General features: G+C 36.3%; 1 non-coding gene across 1 annotated transcript; it reads left to right on the top strand.

The window, feature by feature from the left end:
* Positions 1 to 10640: 10640 nt before the first annotated feature.
* LOC141700367 (small nucleolar RNA R71) lies at positions 10641 to 10747 on the top strand. The gene has a single exon (XR_012566311.1). It is a non-coding gene; the product is annotated as a small nucleolar RNA R71 (small nucleolar RNA).
* Positions 10748 to 20209: the final 9462 nt, after the last annotated feature.

Below are 20209 nucleotides of genomic sequence, written 5' to 3' on the forward strand. Positions count from 1 at the left end.
GAATTTGATTTCTCAAAATATAGCACTTGCAGCCAAAGAAATGAAGAAAATTTAGAGTTGGTTTCTTGTTCTTGAACAATTGATAGGGAGTCATGCATCTTGCTTAATTAACCAGAGAAATATTCTAAGTGTAGCATGCAATATTTACAGCTTCATCCTAGAAATATGTTGGCAGTTTTGATTCTTCAAGCATTGTCCTTGCAGCTTCAATAAGTGATCTATTCTTCCTTTCCACTACTCCATTCTGTTGTGGAATCCTTGCTGCTGAAAACTCATGCATAATCCCATTTTCCTCACAAAATGCTCTTATGACAGAATTTTTGAACTCAGTTCCATTGTCACTCCAGATTCTTCTAACCTTGAAATCAGGATGATTATTGACTTGCCTTATGTGATTGATGATGATTTTACTAGCCTCATCTTTAGACTTTAGGAAATATGTCCAAGAGAACTTTGAGAAATCATCTACAATTACTAGGCAAAATCTTTTTCTTGAGATGGATAATACATTGACTGGTCCAAACAAATCCATGTGAAGCAGTTGCAAAGGCTCTTCAATTGTTGAATCAAGTTTCTTCCTGAATGATGTTTTAATCTGCTTCCCCTTTTGGCAGGCATCACACAGTCCATCCTTAGAAAACTCCACTAGAGGAATGCCTCTAACCAGTTCTTTCTTCACTAGCTCATTCATGGTCTTGAAGTTTAAATGGGATAGCTTCTTATGCCATAGCCAACTTTCATCCTGACTTGCTTTACTGAGAAGACAAGTTACAGATTCTGCATTAGATGAGTTGAAATCAGCTTGGTACACATTTTCTTTTCTCACACCAGTGAGAACCACTTTGTTGCTTCTTTTATTAGTCACAACACAGGCTTCTGAGTTGAAGGTTACTGAGTTGCCTTTATCACAAAGCTGGATGATACTCAACAAGTTGTGTTTGAGACCATCCACTAAGGCAACCTCCTCAATGATGACATTGTCCTTTGAAATCAAGCCATATCTCACAGTATAACCCTTGCTGTCATCTCCAAAAGTAATAATTGGGCCAGCTTTCTCCTTAAACTTTGTGAGCAGGGTAGAATCACCGGTCATGTGTCTTGAACAACCACTATCCAAGTACCAAAGATTTTTTCTATTCCCCTGCACACATCAAAATCAAATCAAGTTGATTTTGGTACCCAAGTTTCCTTGGATCCTTCCTTGTTAGCTTTCTTTTTCTGTTTCTTAGGCTTTATCTCATTTGACTTAGGAATCTCAGATTCATCCTTAGTCATTTGAGTTGAGCCTTTGAAACCATTCATTGCAACAGAATTATCATGCATATTATGACTAATAGGAAATGGTATGATATGTGTAAACATGTTATTCCAGTAAGGCATGCTAAATGGCATTTGTGGCATACTATATGCAGCATAATAAGGATTAGGTGCAAATGGCATATTAGCAAACTGTGTATTCATGTTCTGTGTAGACATAACATTAATAGGCATGGGAGGCATGGCATTTATGTTAGGAAATTGAGGTTGCACAGACATGGAAGTAGGCATGGCAGATTTGCAGTTAACAGACAAATGATTTACACTACCACACTTGACACAGATTTTTCTAGGAGCATATTTATCAGGTGTGTAGTTATTGTGTTCGTTAATCCCTACTTTACCATTCCTATTTTTTTTCTTTTTAGTCTCTGTTTTTACCTCAATCTTTTCAAGTCTGTCACTTAACTGTTTGACAGTCATGTCACCAACATTAGCCTTTTTTCCTTTCTTAACTTGACTCGATTCTCCTGAAACAAAGTTCTTGCAAACAGACCCATACTTCTCATTCAGCTTAACAAGTTTGGCTTTACTGATAGGCTTGCTTACAGCCGACGGATGAGGATTTTCATCATTCGACGGATAACACCTTTTGTTATCCGACGGATGATCCTCATCATCCGTCGAGTCTACATCTGTAAGCACTCCATCTACTAAATTTGGTTCTAGTTTCTCTTTGTTCTTTTTCCAGGATTCATCACAGAAAGACTCAATTCCTTGAACTTTGGTGATATGAGCATGGACATCCCTGGATGTTTTCCATGCTTTAATCACCTCCTGTTCACGCTCGAACTGCTTCTTTAAAATTTCCTCTTTCTTCAAGGACTCAGTTAATTCCTCCTTGGCAATTTTACACTCAATTCTTAATTTTTCAAAGTCAATAAACTGAGACTCAAGCACATTATTTCTCTCACTAAAAAACAAAGTGTTTTCTTTGATTTTAGCATTTTCTTTAGTAAGAGACTTAAGTGTAACACGCAAATGATATAACTCTGTAGACATGTCATTTATGACATCATTACACTCAGCTTTAGATAAATGTGCAAGATTTGTAGTAATTACCTGATTACTTGAAAAACTTGTTTCTGTCTCATCAGACTTGGCCATTAGGGCTAGATTGACATAGATGACATCTTCATCTTCATCCAGACCATCTGCTGCCCAGTCATTTTCTTGTGTTATGAAAGCCCTTTCCTTTTGTTTGAGCAGCTCAAAGTATTTTTGCTTATAATCCACTAGCTCAAACTTTTTCTTACTGGAATCTGATTTCCTACACCCACTGGCAAAATGCCCTGCCAAGCCACATTTGAAACATTTGAATTTTGATTTATCCACCATGTTTCTATTTGGCTTGGCTGCTCCAAAGTTCTTCTTGAACTTGAGCTTGGAAAATCTCCTGGAAAGAAATGCTAGGTGTTCATCAATGTCCTCCATGTCATCTCGGCTCAAAGAATCTTCACTTTCTACTGCAAGCCCCTTGTCCTTGTTCTCACAGACCCTTGAAGTTGATTCAACAGCTTCCATCTTCACTTCCTTCTCCTTTTCCAACTCAGCAACTAGTGCAATGGATCCTCCTTTCTTCTTTCCTCTCTCCATCCTTTCATCCTGCTCTATTTCAAGCTCATAGGTTTTCAGGATGCCATATAGTCTCTCCAATGTAAACTCCTTATAATCCTGTGAGTTTCTTAATGAGACCGTCATTGGTTTCCATTCCTTTGGAAGAGATCTAAGGAATTTCAGATTGGAGTCTTTTGTCTGATAGACCCTTCCATGCAACTTTAGAGCATTTAGTAGTTTTTGAAACCTTCTAAAAATGTCAGTGAGCGACTCACTTTCTTCATTGTGAAAATGCTCATATTGCTGAATCAAGAGCTGCATCTTGTTTTCTCTAACTTGCTCAGTGCCATCACAAATTATCTGTATTGTATCCCAAACATCCTTGGCAGTTTTGCAGTTGATAATGTTGTTAAACATATCTCCATCAACTCCATTAAACAGGATGTTCATGGCCTTTTTATCCTTCTTGACTTGTTCAATGTCAAGATCAGACCATTCATGCCTTGGCTTGGGGACTGATGGCTCGTTTCCTGTTGCTGCTCTCATTGGAACATGAGAGCCTCTTTCTATGCAGTCCACATAGGCCTCATCTTGAGAAAGCAAATGAAGATGCATCTTTACCTTCCAATGATGGTAATTATCTTTATCCAGAAAAGGGATCTTGACTCCAACATCCTTTTTGTTCATCTTGCTGTATTGTTTTGATCTTTAAACTCTTTGTAAATTAAGAGCTAGCTCTGATACCAATTGTTAGTCCCTTAACAATATGACAAGAATTATAGAAGGGGGGTTGAATGGAAATTTTGAAACTTTTTCTTGAAATAAAATGTTTTAACTCGAATACAAATATAAGTGTATTGATTAGCACAACGCGGAATAAAAACTTAAGTGAATCAAAACAAAAGTAATTAAAAATAAGAGTCTTTAAAAACTTTCTGGTGGATTTGAATGATTCCACCAGAGATATATATTATATATCGAGAGAACCCTGTGTGCAGAAATGCTCACAGCTGCTTACAACAATTAAACTTCTAAGACTACAGAGAAATGCTAAGAATCCTGCTTACAAATGTTTCTCTACTTTCTTGCTTAGATCGATGGTGTCTTAGTTGCTACTACTTGGTTTATATATCACCAAGATTACAAAGTAATAAGACAAGATAATAAAACAAAAACTATCTAGTCTATTACAATGCTACTTCATTACTCTATTCCAGCATATTTGAATATCTTCATAATAGTATGGAAATGGCAATGCTTCTTGGTTCTCGAAAACCCAGTTGAATAGGCTACCACATTCCATTTGCATCCACTCGACGCATGTAACTTTGTTGTCACTGTCTACAGATATTTGAATTCTTTATCCGTCAGGTTCATGATCATCCGTCGAGTTATTGATCATCCGTCGGCTTCATTGTAGGTTATCATTCGGGTAGCAAACTGGCACTTGACTTCATTTCATTTATGCAGAATTACAAGACATCATCTATGTACAATTAATCAACCTATTCTGCATATTTAGTTAAAGTCAACATGATTTGAATACTACTTATAGAATTTATGCAATGGTGACTGCAGAAATGTGTTACAGACTTATTGTTACATAAGCTACTCACTCGATGGATAATAAGTCATCATCCGTCGGGACTATAATGAGTCATCCGTCGGGACTATAAATCTTATCCGTCGAGTGCTACATTATTTCACTAAGTAAAATCTACTAAGGTGTTTTGTTCATGAAATCATCAAGTACACAACATATACACAACACTGTCAGAACTTGATGACTCAGTATCAGATTTGTTATGAGAGCTTTTCCCTTGCCTTTCCTTAAGGTAGCTGCTTTGGGAGATTCCTCCTCAGCCATAAGAGCAACTATCCTTGACTTTCCTCCTTTCCTCTTGCTTCTTTGTTCCATCTCAAGTTCATGAGTCTTGAGCATTGTTAGGGCGAAAACATGCACTAATATTCACGCAAGTATACGCGTTCGCAAGTAATATAGAATACTTTCTAGTTCGTTCCCTCAGAGACTCAGACTAAGTTATTGTCTAATTAAACTCACTCACCAATGTATGATTACTTCTCAATGTTAAGATAATAACACTTAAAATTGTTGATTAAATATTAACTATAATTAACTACTTAACTAACCACTTAACTAACACTTCAATTTATCAATAATAAAACACTCATGAGATCACAACTTCATTATTACTTCCTTCTATAGCCATTGTTAATACCTTTAGCATGTGACAGTGATGACATTAATCGAATAACACGAAACTGATAAAAGCCAACTTTCATTGTACTAATACCATTCTACCAAGCATCCACAATTAAGATAGAAGTTGAATAGTCATCAATTATATTGAGTTCCTATATGTCTATAGAAATTGACAACACAACGATTTAAGCACAAGTTATCCCTTTTGATTACATAGGGCAAATAAAACTGTTAGAATTACCCACTAATCATGCACAACTTACATGAACCTATGCTAGCATGGCAAGTTCTAAATCTCAAGATCCACCGTCGCTTCACAAGAGATTAACACCCTATCTTATATGTTCGCGACGCACATAAGACGAATACGCACAACCAATACTAGATATCATGCAATCATCACACACTACAGTATTAAACAATTAACTAAAGAATTCCATAATAAATCCGTTGCAACCCCATGATCACGATTAACCCATAATAGAACTTATCGCCATCATGGGTTCATATGAAATCATGATAAACAACACAAGAAAATAATAACTAACTAATTATATTAAAACATAGTACGTCACAAGAGTAAATAAGTCAAAGCAAGAAAACTAGCATCCAACGTTACAACGAAACAAGAATCACAAGAATATATGCTTCCTCTTCGCTGCAGTGTGCTAAATCGGTCTTCTTCCTTATCTCCTTCGCTTCTTGTGCAAAACACAATCTAAAACACAATCTCCTTCTTATTCTCTATGAAAACGTCTCAAATCTACTTATATAATAGTCCCATAAAACTCAGATTACATAGAAGTTGGAAGCCAAACAGAAGTAGAAGTCTAAAATAATTCATCTTTTTCCCCGACCCTGCGCGGCCGCTCAGCATTTCTGCGCGGGCGCGCAAGGCTGCTGTGCGGCCGCTCAGCATTGCTGCGCGGGCGCGCAGGACCCTTCTGGAAAAATTCCAGGTTTGCTCCGTTTCTTCGCCGTAATCTGCCCGTTCTTTTCCTCTCGCAATGGTGAACACATGCCAAGGCTTATTCTTGATGATTCCTCCTCCGAAATGCAACTAATACCCTGAAATGCATAAACACTAGAAAAACGCATCAAATACACAAAATACTTGATTTCAAGACACCAATTTAAGCCATTTTAAGACGTTCTAAGTGGTATAAAATGCCACTTATCACACCCCCAAACTTAAATCGATGCTTGTCCTCAAGCGTCACAGACTCAAAACAAATAAAAATGTGCATGAATGCAATTTATATGAAAATGCAACGATCCCCCTTACTACAATTAACCAACCAAATTGTCACGTCTCAACGAATGCAGTTAGACACTAAAGATCAATAAACTCATGCAAATAGACATACAGCCAGAAACGTGGTGTGTGCAAATGCTTAACAGATATGCTTCGGAACTAGACCAATTACTATGACTAGACTATCCTCAAGGCAATCCTACGATTATACAAAGAATAAAAATTCTAGGCACAAAGTGATATACAACACTACAAGAACTCTGGAGCTTACTACGGAATTGTGCTTTTTATTTACAACTCAAATGCTTATTTGACCGTGCAATGAGTGAGGTCCACAAAAGACTTATACAATGGTATCCATGTAACGAGCGTTAGGTTAGCGGATCCCAGACTCTAAAAGCCTTAGGTCATTAGGCACAAAGTCCCCTAAGAACTTAATAACTCGAATACCAAAGAGCCCACTCTTGATCAATTGTGTAATTTTTTTTTTTTTCTGAGCAAGTGCGTTTCGCTCCATCTTGCTCAACCCTAGACTACTCGCATAACATGCGAGCCGGCTACTAGCCAATTGACGCCTAGCCACAACTTAGCAACAAATTCCTTTTTTACTCCAAATTTTTTTTTTCTTTTTCATGCCTTTACCACTAAGAACCTATTATCAAATTCTAAGCATAATAAATAGATTATCCTCGAAAATAATCAGATCATAACAACAATCTAGCCCTTAAGCATTCTCTAAGACTTAGTGAAAATACAAGTGCTTCTAGCATGCATATCAACCTACACAACTTAATATCACTTTAATGCTATCACTACACTCGCATCAATATCACAATTCATTCGATAAATCATTGCAAAAGGGATCATGATATATGCATGAGCTATATGATATGACAAACAAATAAAGCTATAAAAAAACTATATGGCAAAAATTATGCAACTATATGAACTAACTATCATGAATATGCAGCTATATGACACACACAAAATATTCCTTAACTACCACCCCCAAACTTAAAATCTTCACTGTCCCCAGTGAAGGTAGTAGAAAGGAACACAGGGTATACCTACTCGGAGTCATCATCATCATCACCCTCAGTGGGTGGAGTATCAGGCGGCGGGTACGCACAGTCCTCACCAAAAACTGGCCACTGGATATCAGCTCCAAGGCCTCGAAAAGCAGTCCCTAACGCAAGGGTGAGCTCCTGAGCAAACCTGCTCTGCGTCTCATACATGGCATCCATCCGCCGTGAAAGCCTCCTATACTGGGCATCACCCATCATCTCAAACGGTTCTGTCCAATCTGGTGCTGTAATAACTGGTGCCGTGATCAAACTCTCCTTGAGAGTCTCGAATGCTGCCAAACATTCATAATCAAATTTAAAAGGCACATCTTTCTCAAGTAAATTGCACAACGGCTTAGATATCTTTGAAAAGTCCTTGATGAATCGCCGATAAAAACCCGTATGACCGAGAAAACTACGGATTCCTTTCACCGAATTGGGTGGGGGAAGATTTTCAATAACTCCCACCTTGGCCTTGTCCACCTCCAGACCTTTGCTAGAAACCTTATGCCCAAGGATAATGCCTTCACGCACCATAAAATGACATTTCTCCCAATTAAGCACCAAATTAGTTTCCACGCATCTTTTGAGTACGGCGCGCAGATTATTCAAACATTCATCATATGAGTGTCCAAAGACGGAGAAGTCATCCATGAACACTTCGACGTTATTTCCAATCATGTCAGAGAATATAGCCATCATACATCTCTGAAAGGTGGCCGGGACGCCACATAACCCGAACGAAACTCTTCGAAAAGCAAATGTGCCAAATGGACAAGTGAAGGTAGTCTTTTCCTGATCCTCTGGTGCAATACAAATCTGATTATACCCGGAATAACCATCCAGAAGACAAAAATACTCATGTCCCGCCAATCTGTCGAGCATTTGATCAATGAATGGGAGAGGGAAGTGATCCTTCCTTGTGGCTTTGTTCAATTTTCTATAATCCATGCATACTCTCCATCCTGTAACTGTTCGAGTAGGGATGAGCTCATTCTTTTTATTTGCGACCACAGTGATACCTCCTTTCTTAGGTACACATTGCACGGGGCTCACCCACGAGCTGTCGGAAATAGGATAAATGATGCCTGTATCTAGCCATTTCAGAATTTCTTTCTTCACCACCTCCTTCATGATCGGGTTCAGTCTTCACTGCTGTTCCACAGTTGGCTTACTACCTTCCTCTAACAGAATTTTATGCATACAATATGAAGGACTTATCCCCTTGATGTCTGCTATGGTCCATCCTATAGCCGATTTGAATTCTCTCAAAATCCTTAAGAGCTTGTCTTCCTCACTACCTGAAAGGTCAGCTGAAATAATAACAGGTAACGTAGATGAATCACCTAAAAAAGCATACCTCAAGTGTTCAGGTAATGGTTTGAGCTCCAAGGTAGGTGCTTCCTCTATTGATGGTTTGAGCTTCCCTTCAGCATTCTTAAGGTCAGAAGTACCAAGAGATTCAAATGGTATGTCGAGCTTTCGCTTCCATGGAGAAGCGTTCAGATATTGTAATTACTCGTTGCTATCTTCATCATCGCTGTCAAAATCCCCCACTAAGGCCTTTTCCAATGCATCAGACATTAGCATGTGATTGAGTTCCGAAGTAACCGCAGAATCAATCACATCTACTTTTAAGCACTCCTCATCTTCTGTAGGGAATTTCATTGCCTTGAATACGTTGAATGTCACATCCTGATCTTGGACCCGCATAGTAAGTTCCCCTTTTTGCACATCTATCAAGGTACGGCCAGTAGCCAAGAAAGGCCTCCCCAAGATTATGGGAATCTTCTTATCTTCCTTAAAATCCAGAATAACAAAATCAGCAGGAAAGAAGAGCTTATCCACCTTGACGAGCACATCCTCAACTATGCCCCTTGGGTAAGTAATGGAACGGTCCGCCAATTGTAGCGACATGTATGTGGGTTTTGGATCAGGCAGATCCAGCTTTTTAAAGATCGACAACGGCATCAGATTAATGCTTGCTCCCAAATCACAAAGGCACTTGTCAAAAGTTAGATTGCCAATGGTGCAAGGAATGGTGAAGCTTCCTGGATCTTTCAGTTTTGGTGGTAACTTTTGTTGCAGAACCGCGCTGCATTCTTCCGTGAGAGCAACGGTTTCAAGGTCATCCAGTTTCACCTTCCTTGAAAGAATAGTCTTCATAAACTTCGCATAACTAGGCATTTGTTCCAGCGCCTCAGCGAAAGGTATATTGATGTGAAGTTTCTTGAACACCTCCAGAAACTTCCCGAACTGTCTATCCAGCTTTTGTTGCTGCAATCTCTTAGGAAAAGGTGGTGGAGGATAGAGCTGTTTCTCCCCTGTATTAGCCTCAGGCAGAGTGTGTTCAACAGTAGTCTTCCTTGGTTCCGCCACTTTCTCCTTTTGCTTAGATTCATCTCCAACTTCAGCTTCGACTTCTTTTGCCTTTTCAGCGTCAGCTACTTTTCCAGACCTTAAGGTAATAGCCTTGACTTGCTCTTTAGCTTCCTTCCTGCCTGGTACTTCCGTGTCATTGGGAAGAGTGCCAGGTTGACGATTGAGCACTGCATTGGCTAATTGACCGATTTGATTTTCCAAGGTCTTGATAGAAACCGCCTGACTCTTGCACAACAGCTTAAGTTCCTCAAAATCAGCACTAGTAGGTGCAGCTGCACTTCCCTGTTGAAGATATGATTGCCTTGTAGCATACTGCTGTGGTTGCTGGAATTCAGGTGGGTTAAACTGTTTACTTACTCCTTGCTGATATGTTGGCTGAATAGCATTCTGATTATTCCCCCAGCTGAAATTTGGATGATTTCTGTTGTTAGGATGATAGGTCGCTGGCACAGGCTGCTGTTGTCGCTGATAATTATTCACATACTGAACAGATTCGTTGACAAGAGAACACTGATCCGTAGCATGAGAACCTGCATAAAGCTCACAAACCATAGCTATTTGATTAACTCCATACGTAGCCAAAGAATTAACCTTCATTGATAGCGCTTGGAGCTGGGCTGCAATAGCGGTGGCTGCATCAACTTCCAGAATACCTGCTACCTTGCCTGACGTCATCCTCTGAGTTGGGTTTTGATGCTCGTTTGCAGCCATTGTCTCTATAAGATTATACGCCTCAGTATAGCCTTTAGCCCATAAGGCGCCCCCAGCTGCTGCATCGAGCATGGGCCGAGATTGGGCCCCCAAACCATTATAAAAACCAGTGATTACCATCCAATCCGGCATTCCATGATGTGGACATTTTCTCAACATTTCCTTGTAGTGTTCCCAAGCCTCGCACATAGATTCTGTAGGTTGTTGCATAAACTGAGTAAGAGCACTCCTCATAGCAGCAGTCTTTGCCATTGGATAAAACTTCACCAGAAACTTTTGCGCAAGATCTTGCCACATAGTGATGGACCCAGCTGGTTCAGAATGTAACCAGTCTTTAGCCTTATCCCTCAGTGAGAATGGGAAAAGCCTCAACTTGATAGCCTCATCAGTCACGCCATTATACTTAAAAGTGCTGCAGATCTCGACAAAATTCCTTATGTGCATGTTGGGGTCTTCAGTGGCCGCTCCTCCAAAAGAAACAGAATTTTGCACCATCTGAATAGTGCCCTGCTTGATTTCAAAGGTGTTAGCTTGAATAGCCGGATGAAGGATGCTTGACTGAATGTCATCAATTTTAGGCCGAGAAAAATCCATAAGAGCTGGATCAGCTTGAACAATGCGATCTCCCATGTTTACTGGTTCTTTCTGCTCAGTTCCTGAATCCGAATCCTCAAAATCTAACTTCTCTGGAGTATCAAGAACTTCGTCTTTCTCCTCAGCTGTATCTAAGGTCCTCTTGCGAGCACGAGAACGAGTTTGCATAAACACTTGCTAAAGTACCTGAAACACAACTGAAAAGAGTAATTAACTACTACGTCCTAATCACTGAGTCCTAATGACCAATGATGGTAAGTACATAAACTAAACAAATACCCCGAGTCCCCGGCAGCGGCGCCAAAAACTTGTTAGGGCGAAAACATGCACTAATATTCACGCAAGTATACGCGTTCGCAAGTAATATAGAATACTTTCTAGTTCGTTCCCTCAGAGACTCAGACTAAGTTATTGTCTAATTAAACTCACTCACCAATGTATGATTACTTCTCAATGTTAAGATAATAACACTTAAAATTGTTGATTAAATATTAACTATAATTAACTACTTAACTAACCACTTCAATTTATCAATAATAAAACACTCATGAGATCACAACTTCATTATTACTTCCTTCTATAGCCATTGTTAATACCTTTAGCATGTGACAGTGATGACATTAATCGAATAACACGAAACTGATAAAAGCCAACTTTCATTGTACTAATACCATTCTACCAAGCATCCACAATTAAGATAGAAGTTGAATAGTCATCAATTATGTTGAGTTCCTATATGTCTATAGAAATTGACAACACAACGATTTAAGCACAAGTTATCCCTTTTGATTACATAGGGCAAATAAAACTGTTAGAATTACCCACTAATCATGCACAACTTACATGAACCTATGCTAGCATGGCAAGTTCTAAATCTCAAGATCCACCGTCGCTTCACAAGAAATTAACACCCTATCTTATATGTTCGCGACGCACATAAGACGAATACGCACAACCAATACTAGATATCATGCAATCATCACACACTACAGTATTAAACAATTAACTAAAGAATTCCATAATAAATCCGTTGCAACCCCATGATCACGATTAACCCATAATAGAACTTATCGCCATCATGGGTTCATATGAAATCATGATAAACAACACAAGAAAATAATAACTAACTAATTATATTAAAACATAGTACGTCACAAGAGTAAATAAGTCAAAGCAAGAAAACTAGCATCCAACGTTACAACGAAACAAGAATCACAAGAATATATGCTTCCTCTTCGCTGCAGTGTGCTAAATCGGTCTTCTTCCTTATCTCCTTCGCTTCTTGTGCAAAACACAATCTAAAACACAATCTCCTTCTTATTCTCTATGAAAACGTCTCAAATCTACTTATATAATAGTCCCATAAAACTCAGATTACATAGAAGTTGGAAGCCAAACAGAAGTAGAAGTCTAAAATAATTCATCTTTTTCCCCGACCCTGCGCGGCCGCTCAGCATTTCTGCGCGGGCGCGCAAGGCTGCTGCGCGGCCGCTCAGCATTGCTGCGCGGGCGCGCAGGACCCTTCTGGAAAAATTCCAGGTTTGCTCCGTTTCTTCGCCGTAATCTGCCCGTTCTTTTCCTCTCGCAATGGTGAACACATGCCAAGGCTTATTCTTGATGATTCCTCCTCCGAAATGCAACTAATACCCTGAAATGCATAAACACTAGAAAAACGCATCAAATACACAAAATACTTGATTTCAAGACACCAATTTAAGCCATTTTAAGACGTTCTAAGTGGTATAAAATGCCACTTATCAAGCATCCCATAAATTTCATCAAGAGTTGTTTCTTCAAGATTATAGTTGTCTCTTATAGTGGTGGCCTTCAAATCCCATCTTTCAGGAAGTGCTAACATGAATTTAAGATTTGAATCCTCAAGATCATATTCCTTGTCGACTAGTGACAAATCATTCAAGAGTTTGACAAATCTGTCATATAAACCAGTTATTGACTCATCAGGCTTTGAGTCAAAATGTTCATACTCTTGAGTAAGTATAGTCTTTCGGTTCTTCTTAATTGATTCGGTTCCCTGGCATCTTGTTTCCAAAGCATCCCATATCTCCTTTGCAGTCTTACAGTTGATTACCCTGTTTGACATTACATTATTAATAGCACTATGCAGCAAGTGTCGTACCTTAGCATCCTTAGCAATTGAAGAGATATCTTCAGCAGTGTAATCACTCTTTTCCTTTGGTACAGACTTTGCTTGTTGACCTGTAACTATAATAGCGAGTTTGGTTGGCTTGTGTGGTCCTTCATTGATTCTGTCAAGATATTCTGGATCAGTAGCTTCCAGAAACATAGACATCCTCACCTTCCATATGGAATATTCAGATGGTTTCAGAATGGGAACTCTAATAGTCTCATATCGACTATGGATTTGAGTCTTTGGAGGTTCTTCAGTTTTGGTGGGCTTAGTTGGAGTTTCTTCTTCAGACGTGATTATTTTTGGATCTTAAATTGTTTGTGTGTTAACAAATATGCTCTGATATGACTTGTTAGGTCACACACACTGTAGAAGGGGGTTGAATACAGTGTTTATCACAATCAAATCGAATTAAAGAACTCAAGTAACAGAAAATAGACTTTATTCAATATAATAAACTCTGTTATAATATGGAACTGTCCTCTCTCAGTGATGAACAAATATCACGAGAGCTGCTAGGGTTACAATGAATATTATTCTCGATAATGATAACACTTATAGTGTAAACCCTATGTCTGTGTTTATATACTACACAGTTACAAGATAATCGCTAATTGATATGGAATATAATTCTGCTTCCTAAAATATATCAATCAGATATCTTTTCTTCCTAGTATTATATTCCTCATAGAATTCCTTCTTCATGCATATCTCTTCTTGCGTTTGTCTTGATCTTCTTTCCTTTCAATCAGCTGCCTTCCTTATCTGAAAGTCTCCTTTAAGTCCTGATATTATCTCCTGATAAATATCTCCTGATAACTTAAGTTCTGACCACTTAAGTTTGACTTCGGTATAAGTACTGATTTCCAGTTAAGTACTGATTTGTCCTGTTTAGGTAAGATCTGAAAACTAAACACAAATCACATTAGCCATGACATTATCAAATATATCTAACATTTCATAAAACCAAAAAGAAACCAGAATTCCATTCAACCCCCATTCTGTAATTCTATTGTTATATCGTTGAGAAATAACAATACCATCAGATTTTGATGGATTTTTTAAAATCCAAATTGAATACACCCATATTTTAAAAAGAGCAATGTTATGTATTTCGTGGTCGAGACCCATGGACAACATTGAATTTCATGTCCAAAATCCAACATGGACAATGTTGTTCGAGGCCCATGATGACCATGGACAAAGTATTCTGTGGTCGAGACCATGATGACCACTGACGAAAAAGTCTGCGGCCTAGGCCCACAACGTCCACAAATGAGACCATTCATGATCAGATCGTCCAACATGGAAACTAACGCTTATAAGGAAGAATCTAAAATCCATCGCCTTATTAGAGTCCTTATTACCTTATAAGTTGGAGACTCATCCACCAAGTCTTCCTACCTAAGTCTAAACCCTAGACTCAATATCTATATAAGGGGCTCTACCCCTCAATATATAACTAAGTCTTAAATTAATCCTTGAATAAGGACATACAAGCCACTACATCCTTAGTGTGCCCTTACCGTCATAGCCCCGAAGGCATCATCACCAATAAATACATAGGCTTGATTCATAAAAATACAGAGATATGTAGGCATCTTGCAAGGACTGATAGTCTCGAATGCAAGAACATTAATTAAAACTCGAAACTCACAAACCCTAACATTAAATACAAACAAAACTCTATTTTTATTTCACAACAATGATCTTCTTATTGAATGTATTTTAAAATCATTCATAAAGTCAAGATAGTTTTTCACAAAAGGTTAGTCATTAGTCTTGAAAAGATACAGGCATTTGTCTACATCCTCTTCTTTCAAAAGCATCCCAGGTAGTAACAAAAAATAGAAAACTGCAGTAAGTGGATGATCTATATAGTGATTTACCGAAAGAATCAGAACCTGATCATGATGAAGTTGTGAAGGTGAAAGGAGTAATGGTGTAACAAAAAAGCATATTGAAGGGTTGTAATTATCTAATTGAAGCTTGAAAATTAATGCAGATAAGAGTGTTGGTAAAATTACACGAGAAGTGAGGTTGAAGTAAGAGAAAAAGATTACAAAAATATGGGGATGTGTATTTGGCCGAGAAGATTTAAAAACTAGAGATGGTGCATGCTTATGAAAATGATCATATTCTGGACATTAAGAAGCTATGCATCACTATTCACTTCTCATATATCCATCTTATCAATATATTGTGAAATGTTTTGTATAAATATGTATAGTTAGTTATTACTTCATGAGCCCTCTGCAAGTATCAAAAACTTGATGAGGAGACTCCACTCTATGAGTTAGTAGATAAGGAATTTCTAGCCTTTTAACTTTTATATGCAATACATATTATCTATATTATCCACCATTATTAACCAACAATCAATAGTGGTTAATTTTGTAGAGCCGGGGGGTGGAATACAAATTAAAATTCATAACACAAATTTGTCTCTAGAAGTCGAAATTGAACTCAGATATTCAAAATTTCAGGTGTTTAATTTTTCAACAAGCCACATGAGGTATATATTGAATAAATAATTTGTTACGATTACAAAGTCATCTGACAGCTCCAATTTACAGTGTTTCACTCAGATAGGATCTCTCTCTTCTTTCTCTTGAAAATGTAAATCTATTTCTTAAGTGATACTACTGCTAGAACTTGGTCTATATACCACCAAGTTACAATCTTTACTAGATAATACATAACACAGTCTTTTAGGTCCAGTAAGATTGATTTTACATTCTTTCCCTTGAGACTTGACAAATGAGGGTAGTTTTTTTTGATATATTGCTTTGAATATCCCTCCATTCTTCTTCGGAAACTAAGATCACATGGAAAGTTTGTTTTGGATTTCATTTTCTAAACCGAGATTTCCATCAACCCATGTGTTGTGTTAGACTCAGGATTTGACCAATATCAAGTCATTATCACCAGTTATTTGAGTTTCCTTAGCCGTTGATAACTATTAGTTTAGTCGTTGATGGGTTGATGAAGTTAACTGTTAATATTTTAGCTTCACTTAGTAGGTGATAACTCATTTCACTTAATTAGAATTACATGCCATCAGATATTTATAATTAGCCACCATATTCTAGATTATCTATTGAGCTGGCATGACTTCTGAATAAATAACAACATCACTATCTATCAGTTGATGGGCTACTCATTCAACGGTTATCCCTTATGATGATTAGTTGTTGAAGGCTACAGTTTGAATTAACATAATTATGCCATGTATTTTGCTTATCATCAAGATACAAGTCTTATTCCTAACATCCAATCTTGTTTTTATTTGAATGACCGTCCAAAAAAATTTGGGAACAAGAGAATTACGGTTAATAAAAGAAGGAGACTGGACCAAATACATGCATTCTTAACAATCCTATGAAGCTCATGTCTTTGTCTCTCCGTGCATCCATTCATACTATAGTGTTGCCTACTTTCATCATACCATCAAATCCTTCATGTTACATGTTTTCCTCCCAACTTTTTAGGGGTTGTTTGGAATTTCAGGTCAGGTTTAAATTTTACCCATTACTGGGTATGGGTTTTTGATACCTTACGGGAAGTGGGCATGAAACATGGTTACGAGGAATATAATATATTTTTCATTTTTAATACAATTACATATATAAGTTTAACACAAAGTTAAATAAATAAATATAAAGATAAATATAAATATTTTTTAATTATATTTAATAACTTAAAAATATTTCAGATTTATCATATTTATTCCCGCACTCAACCAAATACATGATATCAACAATGAAACCATAATCCCATACCATCTTAACCCTGATTTCTCATTCCAACCTCATACTAAACAACCCCTTACTGATCAATTTCATTTGTTAAAAATTTAAAAGGTGTTCAATTATTTTCCAATTATTAAAATTGAAAGGGTGTGAATTCATATATTAATTGGTAATAATTTATTAAAATAAGAAAAATAACTAGTATATCAATACTTTCTTAATTTAACTAAAGTTGAAATAAGTTGACTAATACATTATTTCGAAACTCTTGTGTTCTTATAATAATTATTACTAAATCTACTATGTGGATGAGCCTAAATTTACACTTATATCTATTTATTTTTATCCAATTTGGATCGTCTCAGATCTTTTTATAAACTGATCTATATCCTGATTCATTATAATCACGGATATCGAAATCGTTATTCAATCCATTTTATTTATTTTTACTTTTTATAAATAAATTACTAAGAAAACTACTTAATGTTTATAATTCTCGATGTCTTGAATCTTGATATACAAGTATAATAACAATGTCAAAATTTAAGTTATAAATTCAATGCACTAACAAAATCTATATCTATAAATATATATAAAGCACAGAGAATTGACCTGATGATGTGGTGAATTACACATTTTTAAAGCAATTTTATTGATTTATTCGTTTCTGAACTCTTGAAATGGTCGCATCAGGCATATTACCTCTTTTAAAGAATTAGACATTCATACTACTCCAGCCTTATTTTTTACTTTATTTTTTATCTATTCATAATTTTGTATATAGAACATGTTTTTATCATTGTATGTTATATTGTTTTGTAGTTAATCGTCTTTCTGTTACTTTAGTTTTTACCACACTTCGCTGATTTTAATTAACTTTAAATTAAATACGTCATGAAATAAATTATCAAAGGTTGATACCTAACCAACTTGGTGATAAATTAGGATTGGGAACTATTGATACTGACCAGTGCAAAATTAGGATTGTGAACTATTCTTGTTATTATAATTTAGTATAGTAATGTGTGTAAGTTCTATCAAAAATTGGTAAAAAATAAAAAAACAAATTAGTGAAAAATCTAAATTTTACAAATTATTTGTTTGTTAAACTATTTTTTAAATAAAATTTCTATGAAGGATTCACCTAACTAAAATGTAATTAAATGATATTTAACCTCATTTACCGGTACAATATATATTAATTAAAATAAAACAACTAGAGAATATTTACAAACAAAAATTTAAGTTGAACCTTAAAAACAAATTTATTAAATATTTTTATAATCACAAATTATAGGACAATTTTGATTGAACAATTTTAATTAAGATGTATGTAATCTTTTCTATTTTTAATTCTTAGAACTATTAGGTATGAAATGCACACAGAGGGGGTGAATGTGTATTTCTTGATTTATACTTAAAAACTTTTTGAATTATTTTCAAGAAAATCAAGTTAAGTATTTAAACTTCCTTGAACTTAACAGCTTAAATTGTATTACGGTGAAAATTAATTAATTGTAAAAATAAAGAAAAATAATTATCAACTCACTTGATCGTTTATTAAAAATCAAATAGGTTGTGCTACAAATACGAGTTCTTGAATATTAAAGAACTCGGCTCCTTCTTTAAAGAATACAAGAAAATCTAGATTATTTTGTTATTTCTGAAATAAAGGACCTGTGACATGATTTATAGAACAACATGCACAGTTTACATAGATTGCATTAAAATAGATTAACATTCTTAAAGACTCAAAAAATACAATTATATTTTATATATTAATTACAAGTCAACTTAATTTTAGGATTGCCAATGTGACTTACTCTTGTCATATTAAGGCATGTCTTACACAAAAATCTCCCCCAATTTATGAGAATATTACTTGTCACAAATTCATGTCTGATGACAAGACTCATCCCAAGCTAAAACAAATGAAAAACAAACAGATAACCAAGCACATTGTTTTATATATAACTATCACCAAGATGTTACAATGATAATTAAGTTTACAGAGTTAGCTGAAGTTTTCATATCCTGACTGAGATCTAATCAAGTCTTTAGCCTGACAAGGTACTCAAGTTCTTCAATAATCTCAGTTCCTCTCAGTGCTTCCACAACTTTCAGCCATTCTCCTAATGTGTAACTTCCAAGATGCTCAACTATGTACCTTGACAATCTGCGAGTTTAGATTTTCTGAAATACACCATTTTCAGAAATTCTGCTTTATCCTCTAGCCTTGAGTTCATTTGATCTTCTTTCCGATCTTCTCTTTCATTTCCACCTTCTCTCTTGCCCTTCTTTCATGTCTGTTTATCAACATTTCAGCTAGTTGAACCTTTCCCATTCTTGTGATCTAGTCATTCTCATTCATCAAACTTATCACCCTTTCAAGCTCCACTATTGAGAAGTTTTTTATTATTTCTTTCTTGAATATGTTGAATGAGCCATCCTTGAAATAGATTATCACCTCTTCAGAGTATCCAAAGTGACTCTACATATGTGTTCAGCTTGTTGATTATTGTAGTCATCTTATGAGATTGTTAGAAAATCATCTTGATTAAAGAAGGCCCACAATGCTCCCATTTCAACTTTATTTTTCCTTGATTTTCTTCCCATAGAGTTGAAGTATGTTTTGAATGGTGGCTAGAATGATGGAGGTTTGGCTAGTTTCTTTACTAATGTTTGATTTTCTAGGATAAAATGTTTTGAGTAGAGAGTTGACTGTGAGTTTGTAGAAGTGTTTAGGCTTGGGGGTTGGAACAGTTGGAGTTTTTGATTGGCTAGGGATTTGGTTTAGGGTTTTATGAGTTTGAGATTTTTGTCTTATAGGTGTCTTCTTGGTGTTCTTCTCATCTCTGTCATGTTGTTTTTTCTTTCCTCCATCCTTATCACTCATTTTCTTATAATTCGTATGACTCCCACTGCTTTTGCTAGAGTGACTAGGATTTGAGCCAAAATATTTATTTTCATCTTTCTTTTGTTCATCATCATCCTTGTCCTCATCTTGAGTATTGATAGCAGTTTTAGGAAGCATGCTCTCAACATTGCCAATATATCTTCTTAGAATCTTAATGACTCCAACATCATCCATGAATTTATTCCTTTTCAGCTTCATCTCTGACTCCAAAGTCAATAGCAACCTTTTATCTGTCATCACACAATATTTAGGAATAAGGAAGTTTTTACATTTTCTGGTGGTTGGGC

This window comes from Apium graveolens, unplaced genomic scaffold (genome assembly GCF_009905375.1).
Source record: "Apium graveolens cultivar Ventura unplaced genomic scaffold, ASM990537v1 ctg2266, whole genome shotgun sequence".
Lineage (NCBI taxonomy): Eukaryota > Viridiplantae > Streptophyta > Magnoliopsida > Apiales > Apiaceae > Apium > Apium graveolens.